Raw genomic sequence first — 16,932 nt, forward strand, 5'->3', positions numbered from 1 at the left:
CTTGTTCTGAAAATTATTGATCTGTTTTCTGGTAAAAATACTTGATTTTAGTCCTCAGAAAGTGGAGCCCTCCTCCCCTAACATCTGACCTCAGCCTATCAAGTTTCTTCTGTACTATCTGTAACTTTTTCCTCTGTAGCCTGGCAAGGCTGTCATGACAAGGAGAACTGATCTAGATTCAGTGGCCAGAGTGCATGTCCAAAGTGGTCCCTACTTTCCACATTTTGGGATCCACAAGTTCACTGTGCTACTACATCTGAGCAGAGGGTCTAGGTCCACATTTGGAAAGCTACTACCTTGCACTCCCAGCATACTCAGGTAATCAAGTTCACTCCTTCTCAAGTCTCTGATGGAGTTGAAGACCAGGTAGCTAAGTTTCACAGTGAAACTTAGTTGTTTAGGGGTTAAGATGTTTTTAGGTCTAGATCGAGAATTGTAAGTTGATAAAGACAATATGTGATGGAGATTGATTTACTTTCAGAATTTTAGATGTGCCAAGATAGGAAAGGTGTTTTCTTCAAGGCTGTGAAATACAAATAGCCAAAACACTAAGAATGTAACATTTATATAATTCCTGGTTGTGTCATGGTTCTTCTTGCTATAGGTAGTCTATTGTATGTATGTATGTATGTATGTATGTATGTATGTATGTGTATATATATGTATATGTAAAAAATAAAAAATGCTTAATTAATAAAAATATGCTTTACTTTATGTTTAGGTATAACTTAAGAGAAATTATCATTTTTAATTTAAAATAAATGTGATAACACTTAGGAAATGTAAAATAGTATTAATTTAAAATATTCATGCCACAAGATGGTTATGTTTAATTTAATTAAGCGCTCATCAACAGGAAAAGTTTATCTCATGAATTAAATTGTTTAATTTATCATAAGAATCGAAAAGCAAATATGTTTCATGGATTTCATTAAAATTTATTTATAGTCCATGAGTTTTTAGGCTCTGTTGTTTCTGTTGTTCTTCAGTTCCAGATTTTATCCATGGTGGTCTGATGAGATGCCAGGGCTTCTTTCAATCTTCTTGTACCTGTTGAGGTTTGCTTTGTGACCTAGTATATGCACAATTTTGGAGAAGATTCCCTGAGGTGTTGAGAAGAAGGTATATTCTTTTGTATTTGGGTGAAATGTATTGTAGCCATCAGTTATGTCCATTTGATTCATGACATGTATTCGTTTCACTGTTTCTCCATTTAGTTTCTGTCTCAATGATAAGTCCATTGGTGAGAGCAGGGCATTGATGTCTCCCACTAATAATGTGTGGCGTTCAATCTATGACTTAACCTGTAATAATGTTTCTTTCATGAGTGTGGATGCCCTTTGTTTGGGCCATAAATGTTTAGAATAGAGAAATCATCTTGGTGTATTTTTCCTTTGGTGAGTATGAAGTGTCCTTCCCCATTTCTTTTGATTGGTTTTGGTTGAAAGTGTGTTTTATTAGCTACCAGAATGGCTACTACAGCTTGCTCCTTCTGTCTGTTTGCTTGGAAAACCTTTCTCAGCCCTTTACCTTAAGATAATGTTTATCTTTGTATGTCAGAGACAGAGTATGGCATTGTCACAGGGAGTCAGGCAGATACAGAGTCAGTAGTGATAGTGCTCTAAAGCTGAATGTTGCCCTGCACTGGCCTCCTTGGGGTGGCAGACTATCGGGGCTGGGTCATATACCTAGCGCTCACTTCTCTGCTGGCTGTGTTCCAGGTTGGTCAGGCACATCGGGCAGATCAGGAGCAGGCTTTGGTGTTACAAAGTCAGTTGTGCAGTTTGCTTGGTAGACAGGCTGACTACTATTGGCAAGCTGGTCTCTTCAGGAGACCGGTAGAACCATGCATTAGGGTTGTTGGGATGCCGACCTCAGGTAACCAGGTGCTGACCTCAGGGGAAACTGGAGGAATCTGATGTTTAGCTGCTGATGTGGAGCTTCCCTGGACTGGGATCCACACTCCGTATAGGCAAAATTCACCAGGAGCCCCAAGTCAGGGACCTTGTGTGACTCCTGGACCTGGTAGATAGTTGCTGGATGCTTGGAACTGTGTGTCTCCCGCTTCCAGGATGTCCCCTCCTGTCCTGTCCGAGAGTGTCAGTCATTAAGTTACTCACCGTATCCACAGTCTCTGGTCTTCTGTCACTCAGATAAGTACACCATCTTGGAAGTCCCCATTTTAATCCTGACCTACCAGGAGTAGGTTAAAAATATAGCAGTATATTCTCTAATTAATTTCTATGCCCATTCCTTTATTTACTTATTCATCCATCTCACACCAACTTTTACTCTATTCCTTTAAAAAGACAACTAATTCTATATAAATAAAGAGCTACACAAAATATCGTGTACTTTTCAACCTCAGCCATAGTATAGTCATCTAAAAAAATGGAAATGCAAGGATTTACCCTTAGCTTTACAGATACAGCAAGTTATACTGAGAGATTAACTTGTTAGCCATGTGATATATATCTATAGAAATTTAGTAGCTAATGAATATTTATTCAATACTGCACAAATGTCTCTGAAGTTAGTTTTACATTATCCATACTATGTATGGATAGGACTATGTATAGGACTGTGTGGTGGTTATACTGACTGTCAATGTGACAGGCTCGAGAATCATTGAGGAGCAACACTCTGCAAATGCTAGCGACAAGTCTATAATAAGCTAGTCACTGGCTATAATAAGAAATTATTCCATGAACTTAATTGAGGTGAGAGAAGGACTTTCTTTAACAGGGGATGATATCATTCCATGGGATGAGGTCTTGAGCTAGAGAAAAAGGAGAAAGAGATCTGAGTGTGTCTCCATTCACCATGCTTTGCTTCCTTACTGTAAGCAATGTGACCAGCTGACTCAAGTTCTTCATACCAATGACTTTCCCACCATAATAGACTCCAATTTGGGCATCCTTAGATGAAATAACCACTTTCATTGGGATAGCTTTGCCATGGTAATGAGGCAGGCAAAATAGGAAGGTTTAGTGAGAGTAACTTACAATCTTACTTTTTAATGGATGTTGACTATGATGTGTCTGTTTATAATAAACATGTTAAGTGACCTACTATTTAACTAATTGATGTTCTGAACATACTTAGAAATTGAAGAGTAATATGTCAGGAATATTCAGATAATTTGACTATTAAAAGTTTCACTTGTGATGACTTCTGGTGAGTCATAACACTGCATTGAAATTAACCTCACAGAACCCTGGACAGGGTATGCATATTGGAATTTAAGCATACTTTCATTTTAATGCATTATATAAAGCCCTTTGTTCTAATTATATTACTACTACACAGAGTTGCATTAAGCTTTTCCTTCACTTCTGTGTGATTAGAGATATTAAATAGGGGATGTGACACTCAGAGGAAAAGCTTAAATCCAGTATTTACCTAGTTAGAATTTACAAGGAGAGTATTGTGAGTCACAGAGCACTTATTAATCATTATTCTTTGGAAACAGAGTATCATCCATATCTGCTGAATGAGTTCCATTTAGACCTCTTTATATTATCACTGCTCACTTTAAAGCTATGAATCACATGACCAAGGCCATCATTTTGTGTGTGTTCTAGCATTAAACTGTGGAAAGCTCTGATTGTCTTTCAGGAAAGGCAGGATTTCTTTTTTTTTGGGGGGGGGAGTATATCCAAGTAACATTTCTCAAATCAATTCTCTGTATGAGTGTTGTTGGAATTAACAGTTATCTTCAAATCTTATTCTAGAAAACGAGCTGATGAATAGGTACTCAAAATAATCAAAACAGCAACTGAAGATAGTGACATTTGTCTATAGTAGAGTGCTCAAGAAAGACTTCCCTTTTAACAAGATGACAACCATGCATGCATGGCTAGAGAGTTTAGAATGGGTTTTCTTTCCCTTTAGGGTGTGAGGAAACACTGTGAATTCAAATGGGCTCTGTGCCTTGTAAGTTGTTTGCATTCTCCAGCAATTTTTAGCTTAATGAGCCTAACAAGCACCGGACTGTATTGTGTGAAAGAGTGGGTCAGCATTCTCATGTTGTTATCACTGCTCCTGAGAAAATGAGATTTTTCTAATACTATCACATAAAACATTCTTCTACTATGTATGTTAGTTGGTGTTTTAGAAGCTGATGCCACTAACCAGAAATAGAATTTCCCCTTTTTCATGTGAACTTTTCTCCATTCTCATAACATATTCATTTGAGTAAAATATGAAATAATTCCATTCTTTTACTCTACTGCATAGATTTAAATGATATCTTATACTTCACATTTTCATGTATTATTATCTATGAAATAAATACATTTTCCCTAACATCATGTTAGTCAGCATATATATATTTTTTTTATCACATGTGAATGGGCTTGATCTTTTCCTTTTTTCTTCTCTGTAGCTATTGGCAATTTGTTGCCTATGCTGTCTTGAAACACCATGCTCTTTTTACATATATTAAGCTTTTTTATTTTTTTAACTTATGTAATACTTTTTTTCAACCACCACCTCTTTTATTCAGAGTAGATTTTTTTTTCCTCATATAATATATCCTGATTAAAATGTTCTGTCCTTTCACTTCTCTCAATCTTTCCTCACGTACTCTCCCCTTCAAATCCATTTCCTTTTTATATCTATTAGAGAAGAACAGGCTTCAAAGAGGTAAAAACAAAGCATTACCAAAAAAATAAATGTAATAAGGTAAGACAAAAATCATCACACCGAAGGTGGATTACCCAAGTAAAGAGAAGAAAAAGAGCAGAAGGACAAAACACTAGAATCAGAGACCCACCCATTCGCTCACTCAGGAGCGCCATCCAGTAGAAGCTTTAACATACGTACACAACCACGTGCTTGCTGCTTCAGCTTCTGAGTTCACATGCGCCTTGGTTGATTGGTTTAGAAGGCCTTGTCTTCCAGGTGTCCTCCATCCCTTCTGGCTCTTAAAGTCTTTCTGCCTCCTCGTATGTGGACTTCGGAGAAGTAAGGAGTGGAGGCTGGGGAGGAGTAAGGAAGGAGAGGTGTTTCCCTGAGCTCTGAGAGGAATAATTTGATGGAGACATCCCATTTAGAGCTCTGTGTTCCTCCCCCCCCCTCTTTGTTTCCATTTACTGCAGGAGCAAACTTCTTTGATGATGTATGAGTATAATGTATTCTGCTATGAGTATATGTTTTTTTTTTTCTAAGACCAATAGTATTTGGTTACACACTGGGTTTCTGAGCTATCTGAGCTTTGGGCATTGGTCACTTCAGCAGTCCTGGGTATGGGTTCCATCTCTTGGAGTGTGACTTATCTCAAACATTGGTTGGATACTCCCACAAACTTTGTGCTACCATTCCCCTAGCATATTTTTTGGGAGAAAATATCGTAGATCAAGTTTTGTGGGCTGGGTTGGTGTTTACATTACTCTTTTGTTGGCCTGTGGAGAACCTTCCCATATAAAAGACACTAGAAGATAAGGGAGAAGGTTCTATGTAAGCACTATGTTCAATAAGTGCTGTATGTGTGTTGTCTTCCATAATGGGCCTTACTGCCTGCTTGCAAAGAGCAACCTATAATCTAAGCCTCTATCTAGGTATTTGGGAATTACATGGTACCCACTTGGCCAACACCTTAATTGGATATAACCCAATCCCAGTACTGGAAGCTTCATTTGACAGCAAGAGATGGCCAGTGGGGACTCTGTTTCCATCATTATTTGGAGACTTCATTAGGATCACCTTCCTATATTTTAGGAAGTTTCCACTTCACCAGGCTTCCATGTCAGCCTTCGAACACCACTCTGTACTAGTTGTTTCTTCCTGTATTCCCTCCCTCAAGGCTATCTTACATGCCCCTTTCTACCTTATCACACCATCCCCAGTCCACCCATAAAATCTATTCCATTTCCCCAAACAGGGAGATCCATGTGCCCCCCCATAGTCTCTTGTTACATACTTATTCTCTCTGGGATCACGTATGATAACGTGGTTATCATATATTTAAAGGCAGTTTTACACTTCTCAGCTTCTTTTCAACGCTTCTGATGGCAAATTGACATTGACTTTAATGAAGAGAATACAGTAATAGCTCCTTGATGCAGATTATTATTATTATTTTGACATAATTCCTGCCCAGGAAACACATATCTACACATCCAATTTCAAGATGGCAGCTATTTCTCCAAGACTGAGTCATAAAAGTCCAATGTCAAATAACAAAAAAATCTAAACATTACTTCTAGTGTTAAGTTTTCTCTGGCCACATCTAAATTTTTGTTGTTTCAAGAAGGGGTTTATATAATAACTTTTTAGGAATATATTGATACCTTGGTATTATAATTTATATGTATATGTAAAAAAATAAATGAAAATGGTTACTTCTCTGTAATATAAAAAGAATATATTGATAGACTAAGATGTTATAGTCACATATAATTAATATTCAAACTAAAGTAGGCAAACATTTGTAAAATAATCTAATTATTCATTATATGCTAAATTCAAAATGCAATGTACAGTTTGAGATCAGGTATGGAGATTCCTCCAGAGGATCTTTTATTGTCCAAGATTGTTTTAGCTATTCTGTTTTTTTTTTCCATATGAAGTTCAGAATTGAACTTTCAATGTCTTTAAAAAATTGTGTAGGTATTTTGATAGGGATTGCATTGAATCTATAGATTGCCTTTGGTAGGATGGCCATTTTTACTATGTTAATTCTCCCACAGTTGAGTGGAGAGTGGGGTATGACTTTCACACAAACTCTGGTGCCTCATATTTGACCACGTCCCCTGGAGGGGGAGACCTGGTGGCACTCAGAGGAAGGATAGCATGTTACCAAGAAGAGACTTGATACCCTATGAGCATATACAGGGGGAGGAAATCCCCCTCAGGAACAGTCATAGGGGAGGGCAAAAAGGGGAAAATGGGAGAGAGGGAAGAATGGGAGGATACAAGGGATGGGATAACCATTGAAATGTAACAAGAACAAATTAATAAAAATTTTTTAAAAATGCAATGTAGTTTTTGTATCCATTGCAGGAGCATATGGAAGGAAAATTAGACTGGTTGGCTTTGATTTTACTGAAGGCTTCATTGTGACTAGTGCTCCTTGGCACTGCTTGTTTTAAAACATATTTGTTCAACATAGCTCTAAATTCCATGAAATATATGCTGCCTGCATAATGAGTTAGTTGTTTTTCTTAAATGAATTTTGAATTTGATTTACAAGTATTTTGCCATAAGGAACCATGATTGATAACAACTTGTCTGTGTGTCATGGGCTTCTTTTCTCTTTGCATACATTTAAACCATCCTTAATAAGCAAACCATTATTAGTTTGCCCTAAATAAATTGCAGTCAGCCATGCTTATCAAATTAACAGACTAATTAAATAGATATAGTGCTGTGTGTTTAATATACAGGGTGAGCTTAATTGTAATGTTTAAGGTCCATCCTTAACCTTAATGCTTTCTGCTTTTCATTTCCGTACTGAACAAATTTATTTTCATACCAGCATATTAGTATTAGACCTCTGATAATATCTCTTGTTTTTGCTTGTAACCTTAAACTTTTTATGAAATGATCAAAATAATAAAACTAATATTTTTTGCAAAACATTCTTTACATCATATTATAGATAAACTCACAAAATTGAAAGCCATTCTAAGATATGCCTTACCTAAAATTATTCAATCTCACTTTTGACTGTGTATTGTACATAGTCTCACAAAATTTCTAGTGTTTTAGATTAATTTATAAGTATTTTAAAAGTTGGACTTTTGTATTTGTAAATGGATAATTTTAGGTGCTCATTTAAGAGATGACAACCCAGGACCTCTTGGAATTATACAGCTAGACCACTTCCTCACCCTCCTAGTTTTCAGTAATCTTTAGTATTAGAGTGGTTTTAGAATCATTATAATTATTTATTCACTTGAAAATCTTTATCCCAAAAATTTATGGAGAACAAGCTCAAGAGACACTCATTAAACAGATTGAAGGATATAAACAATTTATAAAGAAAGCTGGTATTGGAAAAAAGCACTTATTTCCTTAAAATGTAATTATTATTGGTAACTTTATATCTTTGGGTATCTTGTTTTAAGCAAGTTGACTTTGACAATGGGTCTGTATCTGTATGTGTTTATAGCCAGTGAAAAGGTTGGTGCCTTCAATAATGGTTATACAGTGCATTTATACTAAATTCTATACAATGAAGGGAAAGCTGTCTGTTACAAGCAGATTCAGTGTTAAATGTCATACTTATTGGTAGCCTGCTGTCCTTCCTCTGAGTGCCACCCGTTCTCCCCATCCAGGGGACGTGGTCAAAGGTGAGGCACCAGAGTACGTGTGAAAGTCAGACCCCACTCTCCACTCTACTGTGGAGAATGTTCTGAACATTGGCTAGACCTGGGTAGGGGTTTGAAGTTTACAGCCTGTATTGTCCTTGGCTGGTGCCATAGTTTGAGTGGGACCCCTGGGCCCAAATCTGCCTATCATAATGTTCAATAGCCAACACCAAACAGCCTGATCCAGCACAACCAAGAAGGCTTGACTGAATCAACATGAGTCCACGGAAGCTTACAGAATTTGTCAGAGAAGTTCTGTGGAATGTTTCTTTCTGTGAAAGGAAGACCAGCAAAGACCTGTGAAGTGTTGAACACGGTAGAAATGCCAAAAGCCTCATCCTGCCATCCATGGTTCTTTGTATACTCCTTCACACACCCTCTCATGTGTCTGCTCCCAGCAAAATATCACATGATTTCCTACAAGACATCATCCAGGAAAACACCACATGACACATATCTGAGACTTCAAAGAAACCAGAAACATCCACTTCAGAGCCCTACAATAGTTTCTTCTTATTATTAAAATATGAAATTATTTTTAGAGCTAGTGCTTATACATAATATACAAGAACTTAAATTTAGAAGATGATTATTTTTCACTGAACATAGTTTATCCTTTCTTCATTTATTAGACACATGCCAAGACAACAATTAAAAACCATATAGAGTGCATTTCAACTGGTCATTTAACAAAAGGAATTGTTTACATCATTAACTGTTGACGAGAGAGTATTTCATGTTAATGGGACTTCACAGACTTAACAACTGGAAGAAACAACTGTCAAACAATTTGACCAAGAATAAATGTGTTGTGCTGTGCTCTGAGTGTGTGTGTGTGTGTGTGTGTGTGTGTGTGTGTGTGTGTGTGTGTGTGTTACTGGATTCCAGTAAGGCCAGATAAAGTTGCCTTTATATTCCCTGATTAGCAGTCTTACAAGCCAGTACCCACAACATGAAGGGAAGGCATTTTTTGGCTGGTTCTGCAAGTGATAAAAGCAATAAAGGTTGCATTCAAATGAACAATCATTGCTGCCTGGCTTGACAGAAATATAAATGTGATAGTATTAAGAAAACATTTTTTAAAGGCACTTAGTGCTATGAATTTTCCTCTTAGCACTGCTTTCAATGTATCCCACAAATTTGGGTATGTTGTTCCTTTATTTTCATTGAATCTCAGAAACTCCTTGATTTCTTTCTTTATTTCTTCCCTGACCCAGGTGTCATTTAGCAGAGAGTTGTTTAGTTTCCACATACGTGTAGGCTTTTTGTTATTTCTGTTGTTGTTGAATTGCAGCCTAAGCCCATGATAATCTGATAGAATACAAGGTAATATTTCAATCCTCTTGTATCTGTTGAGGCTTTCTTTGTGAACTACGATGTGATCAATTTTGGAGAAGGTTCCATGGGGTGCAGAGAAGAAGGTATATTCTTTCTTGTTTGGGTGAAAGGTTCTATAGATATCTGTTAGATCCATTTGACCCATGGCATTGGTTAATGATGTTATTTCTCGGCTTAGTTTCTGTTTCAATGACTTGTCCTTCAGTGAGAGTGGGGTGTTGAAGTCTCCCACTATTATTGTGTGGGGATCGATGTGTGGTCCCTCACCTTTTACCATGTCCCCTGGAGGGGGAGACCTGGTGGCACTCAGAGGAAGGACAACAGGTTACCAAGAAGAGACTTGATACCCTATGAGCATATACAGGGGGAGGTAATCCCCCTCAGGAACAGTCATAGGGGAGGGGAATAAGGGGAAAATGGGAGGGAGGGAAGAATGGGAGGATACAAGGGATGGGATAACCATTGAGATGTAACAAGAATAAATTATTAAAGGAAAAAAAATAAATTAAAAAAAAAAGAAAACACTTATACCTTCTGTTTTTAAATTGGTTTAACATTTTGGTAATGAATTGGGATTTCTCTCTGTATCCCTGGCTGTCTTGGAACTCACTCCATAAACCAGGATGGCCTTGAACTCAAGAGAATTGCTTGATATTGCCTCCAGAGTGCTGGGAGGAGTCTACACCAGGGCCTCTGCATATATGTTATGGCCGTTAGTTTGGTGTCTTTGTGCAAATCCTAACAGTAGGAGAGGAAACATTTCTGACTCTTTTGCCTTGTCCAACTTCAATAAGATGGCTTTTTCCTTGTCTTATTGTATCTTCTTTTGGCTTGTTTGGCTATCATCTCTTGGTGGCCTGGTATTTTTTAAAGAGAAAATATGGTGGTAGGGGCGTTGATCTGGGCTAGAATATAAGTAGAGGGAGCTAGGAGCAGTAAAGGGAAGGGAAGCTGTAGGTGAGATGCATTGTATGATAGAAAAATATATTTTTAATAAAAATAAATTAGCAATTGTTTAAAAACATGTATGAGTGAATGTCAATGTAATATATATTTAAAAATAACAAAAAAGTATTAAATAATAACTACAAAGTACTGTAAAAGCTTGTATTTCAAGTTCTATGTTTGATTGACTTCTATATTTCAACACTTTTGACATATGAGAATTACCTACTTTATTGTCAAAAGAGAGAATTTCCAGGTCAAAGAAACTCAATCTTCATTAAGCAAGGATAAATAGTAAAAGTTACATTTGTGGCAATTATTTCTTAACAAGAATTACAATATGCATCTATTTACCCTGAAGTAATTGGAAAATTGAGTTTTTGGTTAGTTGAACATCCTTGTTAATTGACATTTGTCAAATATATTATACATGGATTCACAACATTCAAAGATCTAGAATAAAGTGACATGCATATTACAACTGAATTATAACCTAAGTGTCTTCCTACCTAGATGACTCTGACTCATCAATTTTTACAAATGTTCAGATATTACAAGATGTCATTGATTCAAATGAATCAAAAGTAATTATGCTTGTATAATATGTAGGAGTAAAAGGTAAAACTAATAAAATGAAATTATTATTGACTTTTGGACATATCTTGAATTGTCATTAAGTAAAATTAAGACAATTGTAAAATGTAATTCTTTTTTGTTAATGATGATGGTGTCATTGGATGGTGAATGATCTTATTATTAATTAGTAAAATAATGTATACCTACCTAGCACAATTCATTTTTCTAAGAACATTATGACCCTCTTCTACATTAAATGTGATCATCACTATATTTGCACTTCTTTTTACATCTTACTTATTTGTTAATAATCAAGGTAAACTAATGAAAAAAGCAGAAATATTGCATTTGTGTTCTGCAAAATATGTAACAACAAACTGACCCAAAGGAAATTTTATTTTTATTTATTTTTGGTAATTGTTATCAGTTTGTAAAAAATTTGAGCATTCCATAGAATAGGATCCCTATATGAAAGAAATATATTGTAGATAATGTACAAATGTATTGTACTGACTGAAAAATTATAGCCTTTTCCACGTTGGTTTCTCTCTTCAACAAACTTGTTTTCTGTAGTTTCAGTTTACCGTGGTCTTTTTAAAAAATTTTTTATTATTTATTCTTGTTACATCTCAATGGTTATCCCATCCCTTGTATCCTCCCATTCTTCCCTCCCTCCCATTTTCCCCTTATTCCCCTCCCCTGTGACTGTTACTGAGGGGGATCTCCTCCCCCTGTAGATGCTCATAGGGTATCAAGTCTCTTTTTGGTAACCTGTTGTCCTTCCTCTGAGTGCCACCAGGTCTCCCCATCCAGGGGACATGGTCAAATATGAGGCACCAGAGTACATGCGAAACTCATATCCCATTCTCCACTCAACTGTGGAGAATGTTCTGCTGTGGTCAAATGTGATCCAACATTTACTCAGTGAAAAATTATAGAAAAAAATACTCATAAGTTTAAAAGTACACACCATATAGTATGATAAAATTACATACTATCCATTCTGGATAGCAGAAATTAAATTGTTAATTTAATTTGAATTTTGATTTTGTTTATGCATGCACAACAGCTTGTGCCTATGCATGCATGTGTGCTATTTATACCAAGTGTGCATAGATGCCTGAGAAAGCTGGAAGAGGCATGGAATCCTTGGCACTGGAGTTGCAGACTGTTCTGAAAAGCCTGATATGGGTTCTGGGAATCAAACTCTAGTCCTCTAATACTGTAAAAAAACAAAAAACAAAACAAAACAAAAAACCAACATTCTAAACTGCTGAGCTACTTCTATAGCCCAGTAAACATGCTCACTTCACAGTATCCATACAATATACTGTGTCCAGGCCATCTACATTAAACTGGCAAATAATGGTGTACATAGCTAAACAAGGAATTCTCAACAGTGGAATATGAAATGGCCTAGAAACACTTAAATAAATGTTCAACATTCCTAGTCTTCAGCGAACTGCAAATCAGAATGATTCTGAGATTCCATCTTACACCTCTCATAATGACAAAGATAAAAAAAAAAAACTCAAGTGACAGCACATGCTGGCAAGGATGTGGAGAAAGGGAAACACTCCACCAATCCTGATGGGAGTGCAAACTTGTACAACCACTTTGGAAATCAATCTGATACTTTCTCAGAAAATTGGAGATAGGTCTACCTTAAGACCCAGCTATACCACACCTGGGCACATACCCAAATGATGCTCCACCATACAACAAGGACATATGCTCAATTATGTTCATAGAGGCTCTATTTTTTTCAGTTTTTTTTTTTTTGGTTTTTGTTTGTTTAATTTATTTTAAATTAATTTATTCATATTACATCTCAATTGTTATCCCATTTCTTGTATCCTCCCGTTCTCATATCCTACCTTCCGCTTTCACCCTATCCTGCTCTCCTATGTCTGTGACTGAGGGGGACCTCCTCCCCCTCTGTGTGATCATAGAGTATCAAGTTTGTAGTTCCCTTACTCTATCATTGATCTGGTTTTGTTCCAATAACATCTGTCCTGATTTGGTGATGTGGCTCTGTCCCCATATAATTTTAAAACAGAAGAATATATGACTCCAGAACTTCTCTTTTTGATTCTGTTTATATTGGCCTCCACATAAATTTTAGGAATTTTTATAGTCCTGTGAAAATTATACTCATGTTTTTTATTTGAGATTCCGTTCAGTCTGTGTGCTGTTCTTGCTAGTGTAACCAACGTGTGAACATGGAAGCTTGCCCTTTTTCCTAGATGCTTCTGTATTTTCACTCCATTGTCCTTTACAGTTTTCATTTTAGACGTTTTCTGTCTCCTTTCCTGTATATATCCAATATTTTCATTTTACTTTGGAACTATTGTGAAAGGGATTCTTTTATCACTTTCTTTGAAAGTTTTTTCTTTCCTTTCTTTCTTTTTTCTTTTTCTTTTTTCTTTCTTTTTTGTATATAAAAAAAACTAAGTTTCATACACTGAGTTCTTAATTCTGCAAAATATTTACTACACTTCAGAATTTTCTGGTGAAATCTTTTAAATATAGGATTGTATCTTCTACAAACAGAGATACTGTGACTGAGTTCCTTTCTAGTTATTTCTTTTTCTTTCCAAATTCTGTAGCTAAAACATGAAGAACGGTGCTAACTAAGAATGGAAATCCTGGGGGAAACATGTCTTTAGTGAACATTCTCATTTCTATTTCAGTGTAATGATGTCTACAGGTGTATTACAAGCCTTATACTATTCAGTCATAATCCCACTGTTCCTAATTTCTTTAGGACTTTTACACGAAAGGGTGTATAACTTTGTCAACAAGTATATTCATCTACTGATTTTTATATGAATTGTAAAGGTGCCATTGTTTGGCTTTATTTCATTGATTTCATTGCACTTAGGAAACCAATTTTGTATACCTTAAGTGAAGTGAAACTGAACATGATGTTTGACCTTTTTAAATGAAGCTGTACCTTCAGATTCTCAGCCCAACTGGCAGGCGATGGCATATATTTGGCTCCGGACACTAGGCTACCTATGACCTTGAGCTCACTCAGGTCTGTCAGAATCTGCAGTTATCCATAGATGAGAAGATCTCCTGCCAAATAGCAAGGGCATTGTGATTCTTCCTTGCCAGTCTCCAGGATATTACCACAGTGGACAATTGTTTCCATCCTAATGCAGTGGCTCACAAGATACACCTGAGGTGTGGGCAAGAAACATCAAGCTTCCTCCACACTACTGACCCATCACACAGGAAGTGTCATCATTTTACTAAAACATCCAACTAAACTTGGAGGGTAAGACAACTGTGTTCACGCTGGTGGGTTGGACCACCAGCTTCCTGCTGGACCACAGTAACCTGCTTACCTCCTGGATAGCGATTCAGCTTCTCCCCTAGCCCCTGCACTGAGGCTCTGGCTGAAGCTGTGCTCTGTTCTTTACCATATCCTGCATCATCATCCTTTTGTTTGTCTTCATTTTCCATCTGTCCATTGAGCTCCCTGTGATGTACAGAACTCTCCAACTCTTCTCAGCGGGAGAGACTCTGTTAATCATTATTTTGAGATACACAGAGGCTTCTGATCCATCATTTTATCTTTGCCATCATGAATTGTTAACTAAAAAAATAATTTTAAATTTTTTTCAATGCACATGGCTAAATTTTGAAGCGATTGTTGATATCATCAACCCAGTAGGTCATCCTCAAGCCTGATGCTTAATCCCAAACTGCTAAAACAGTATAGAGGGAGCTGAATCACATTCTTCTACCCAGTATCGACTTAGGTACTAGCTTATACAATGCATTTACTGACAGAACTGCCTCTTTTCTGATGGGTATAGGATGAACCTACAGCTCAAACTGAACGGTTTTGGTATTGAGGTTCTCCTACTAGGCCTTTCTTTACAATACCTTCATTGCTACACTACTAGAAAAGAGTGACTCTTGTGCTCTTAAAGGAAGTCTACTATAGTGCTTTCCTTTTCCTAATCAAAAAGCTTTGTGGGCATCAAAAAGTATAATTACAAAGTTAGGTCCGAATTTATCTTGCATTTCGTGGTGCCTACGTTTAACATCCCAAGCTTTGTTACAAAAGCACATAAATGTAGTCGTTCATGCCCCAGTAAATAGAGGCCTATGGAGGCAGAGCATTTTAACATAAAGGATGCAGTGGTTTGTGGTCCATAGCTGCCCCACACACGTCATTGCAAAACAAAGTAAATTACCTATGTGACTGACCTTATTGATCCAGCCTTCACACTGTCACTGTCTTATCATTTACATTTGTGGTATAACTTCTGACAAAGCTTCCCTGTCCTGGCCTAGCTCTAATCCTTCCTCCCACTGCCAACAAAGCAATCTTATTTTAAAATGAATTGTGTGTTTTATCTTTTCTGCTTAAAAATTCTTCAAAAGCGTTATATAGTACACAAAGAAACTTCAGCTGAAGATGCGGTAAAATGGAAACTCTCTTCTAGGCTCTACAATGTCTCTGAATAATCTGCAGTTTCCACACTATCTGCCTGTTCCTTTGCTCTCCTAAGTCGGGCCCTCATTTCCTGACATGCATATGCCTCTTCCTTTGCTTCTGTCATTCCCTTCTAAATTAAATTACTCATTTATGTGTTCCAGCTTAGTTTCACTTCAGAAGTTCTCATTTAAATAAGGCTTTTCCCTACCCTGTCCTTTTTATCTGAATATTAATTTTCTTCAGAGCTCACATCCTTTGTGTAGGATTCTTTTAAGCTAAATTTCTAATGTTTATCCTATAAAACTTATATAAAAACATCTAAATAGTTGTTGTTATTATCACTATATTGCTACTGTTTAAGCACTATATAAACAGGTTCTGGACAAGTATCTGTCTGGAAGGTTGGAAACAAGGCTTAGTATCTAAAAGTGTTTATTTCCTCAGGTAAAGGACCTAAAGTCAGCTCCTAACTCCATTGTTAAGCATATCACAACTGTAATATCAGTTCCAGATCCAGAGGATCTGATATTCTATTCTGCCCTCTATGGGCACAGATACACACAAGGCATTCACTACAATAAACAACAGGTAAGCACATATATACATTTTTAAAGTACGCATCTACCAGAGTACTGTGAGCAAGCAGCAAGAACAACCCCAGGCGGACCAAACCCACATGCCTCTGTATACCTGCATTCAGCGCTGATGTCCTCCATTGCTGCCACTCTGAAAGAAAGGCCTAAGGGGATGTTAAAAGAGATAAAGCTAATGTGAAGGACAAGCCACAGAGAAGATCTGCAAGGTTGTTTGCTCCTCCAAAGCCAGAGCCCAAGCCCAAGAAGGCCCTGAAAAGAAGGGAGAGAAGGCACCCAAGGGGAAGAAGGAGAAAGCTGATGCCGGTAACGATGCAAATGATCCTGCGGAAAATGGAGACGCCAAAACATACCAAGCAAAGAAAGCAGGAGGTGCTGGAGACGCCAAATGACCTGTGTGCATTTTTCACACAGGGGACAGAAGAAGCGTGTGTCACTAACAAAATATCTCCCAAGCTAGATTAACGATGGAAAACACCTTTCCCTGACAATTTTGAAAAACTCCTGTTGGCTCCCAATAGACATATTGGTGTTGACATATGTGGCTACCACGGCACAAAATGCCTTGTGGTATGGGAAAACTCTAAATTCATTTCTTTATCCTTCTCCCTCATACTATCAACATAGACCTAACTCCCTTAAAACCAGAGATCTGTTGGACCTTGACCCCCAAAATTGTTTTTCCAGTCTATTGGGTGATCTGAACTTT

The 16,932-nt window shown here is 37.1% G+C and overlaps 1 pseudogene across 1 annotated transcript; it reads left to right on the forward strand.

Annotated features, from left to right (window-relative positions):
* The first annotated feature begins 15,002 nt into the window (after nt 1-15,002).
* Nucleotides 15,003-16,615, forward strand: LOC311590190 (non-histone chromosomal protein HMG-17-like; annotated as a pseudogene). The gene is made up of 2 exons: nt 15,003-15,033; nt 16,375-16,615. The product of its transcript is annotated as a non-histone chromosomal protein HMG-17-like (transcript).
* The last annotated feature ends 317 nt before the right edge of the window (nt 16,616-16,932 follow it).

The sequence above is a fragment of the Acomys minous genome (genome assembly GCF_964271855.1).
Source record: "Acomys minous genome assembly, chromosome: 19".
In the NCBI taxonomy this organism is placed as follows: domain Eukaryota; kingdom Metazoa; phylum Chordata; class Mammalia; order Rodentia; family Muridae; genus Acomys; species Acomys minous.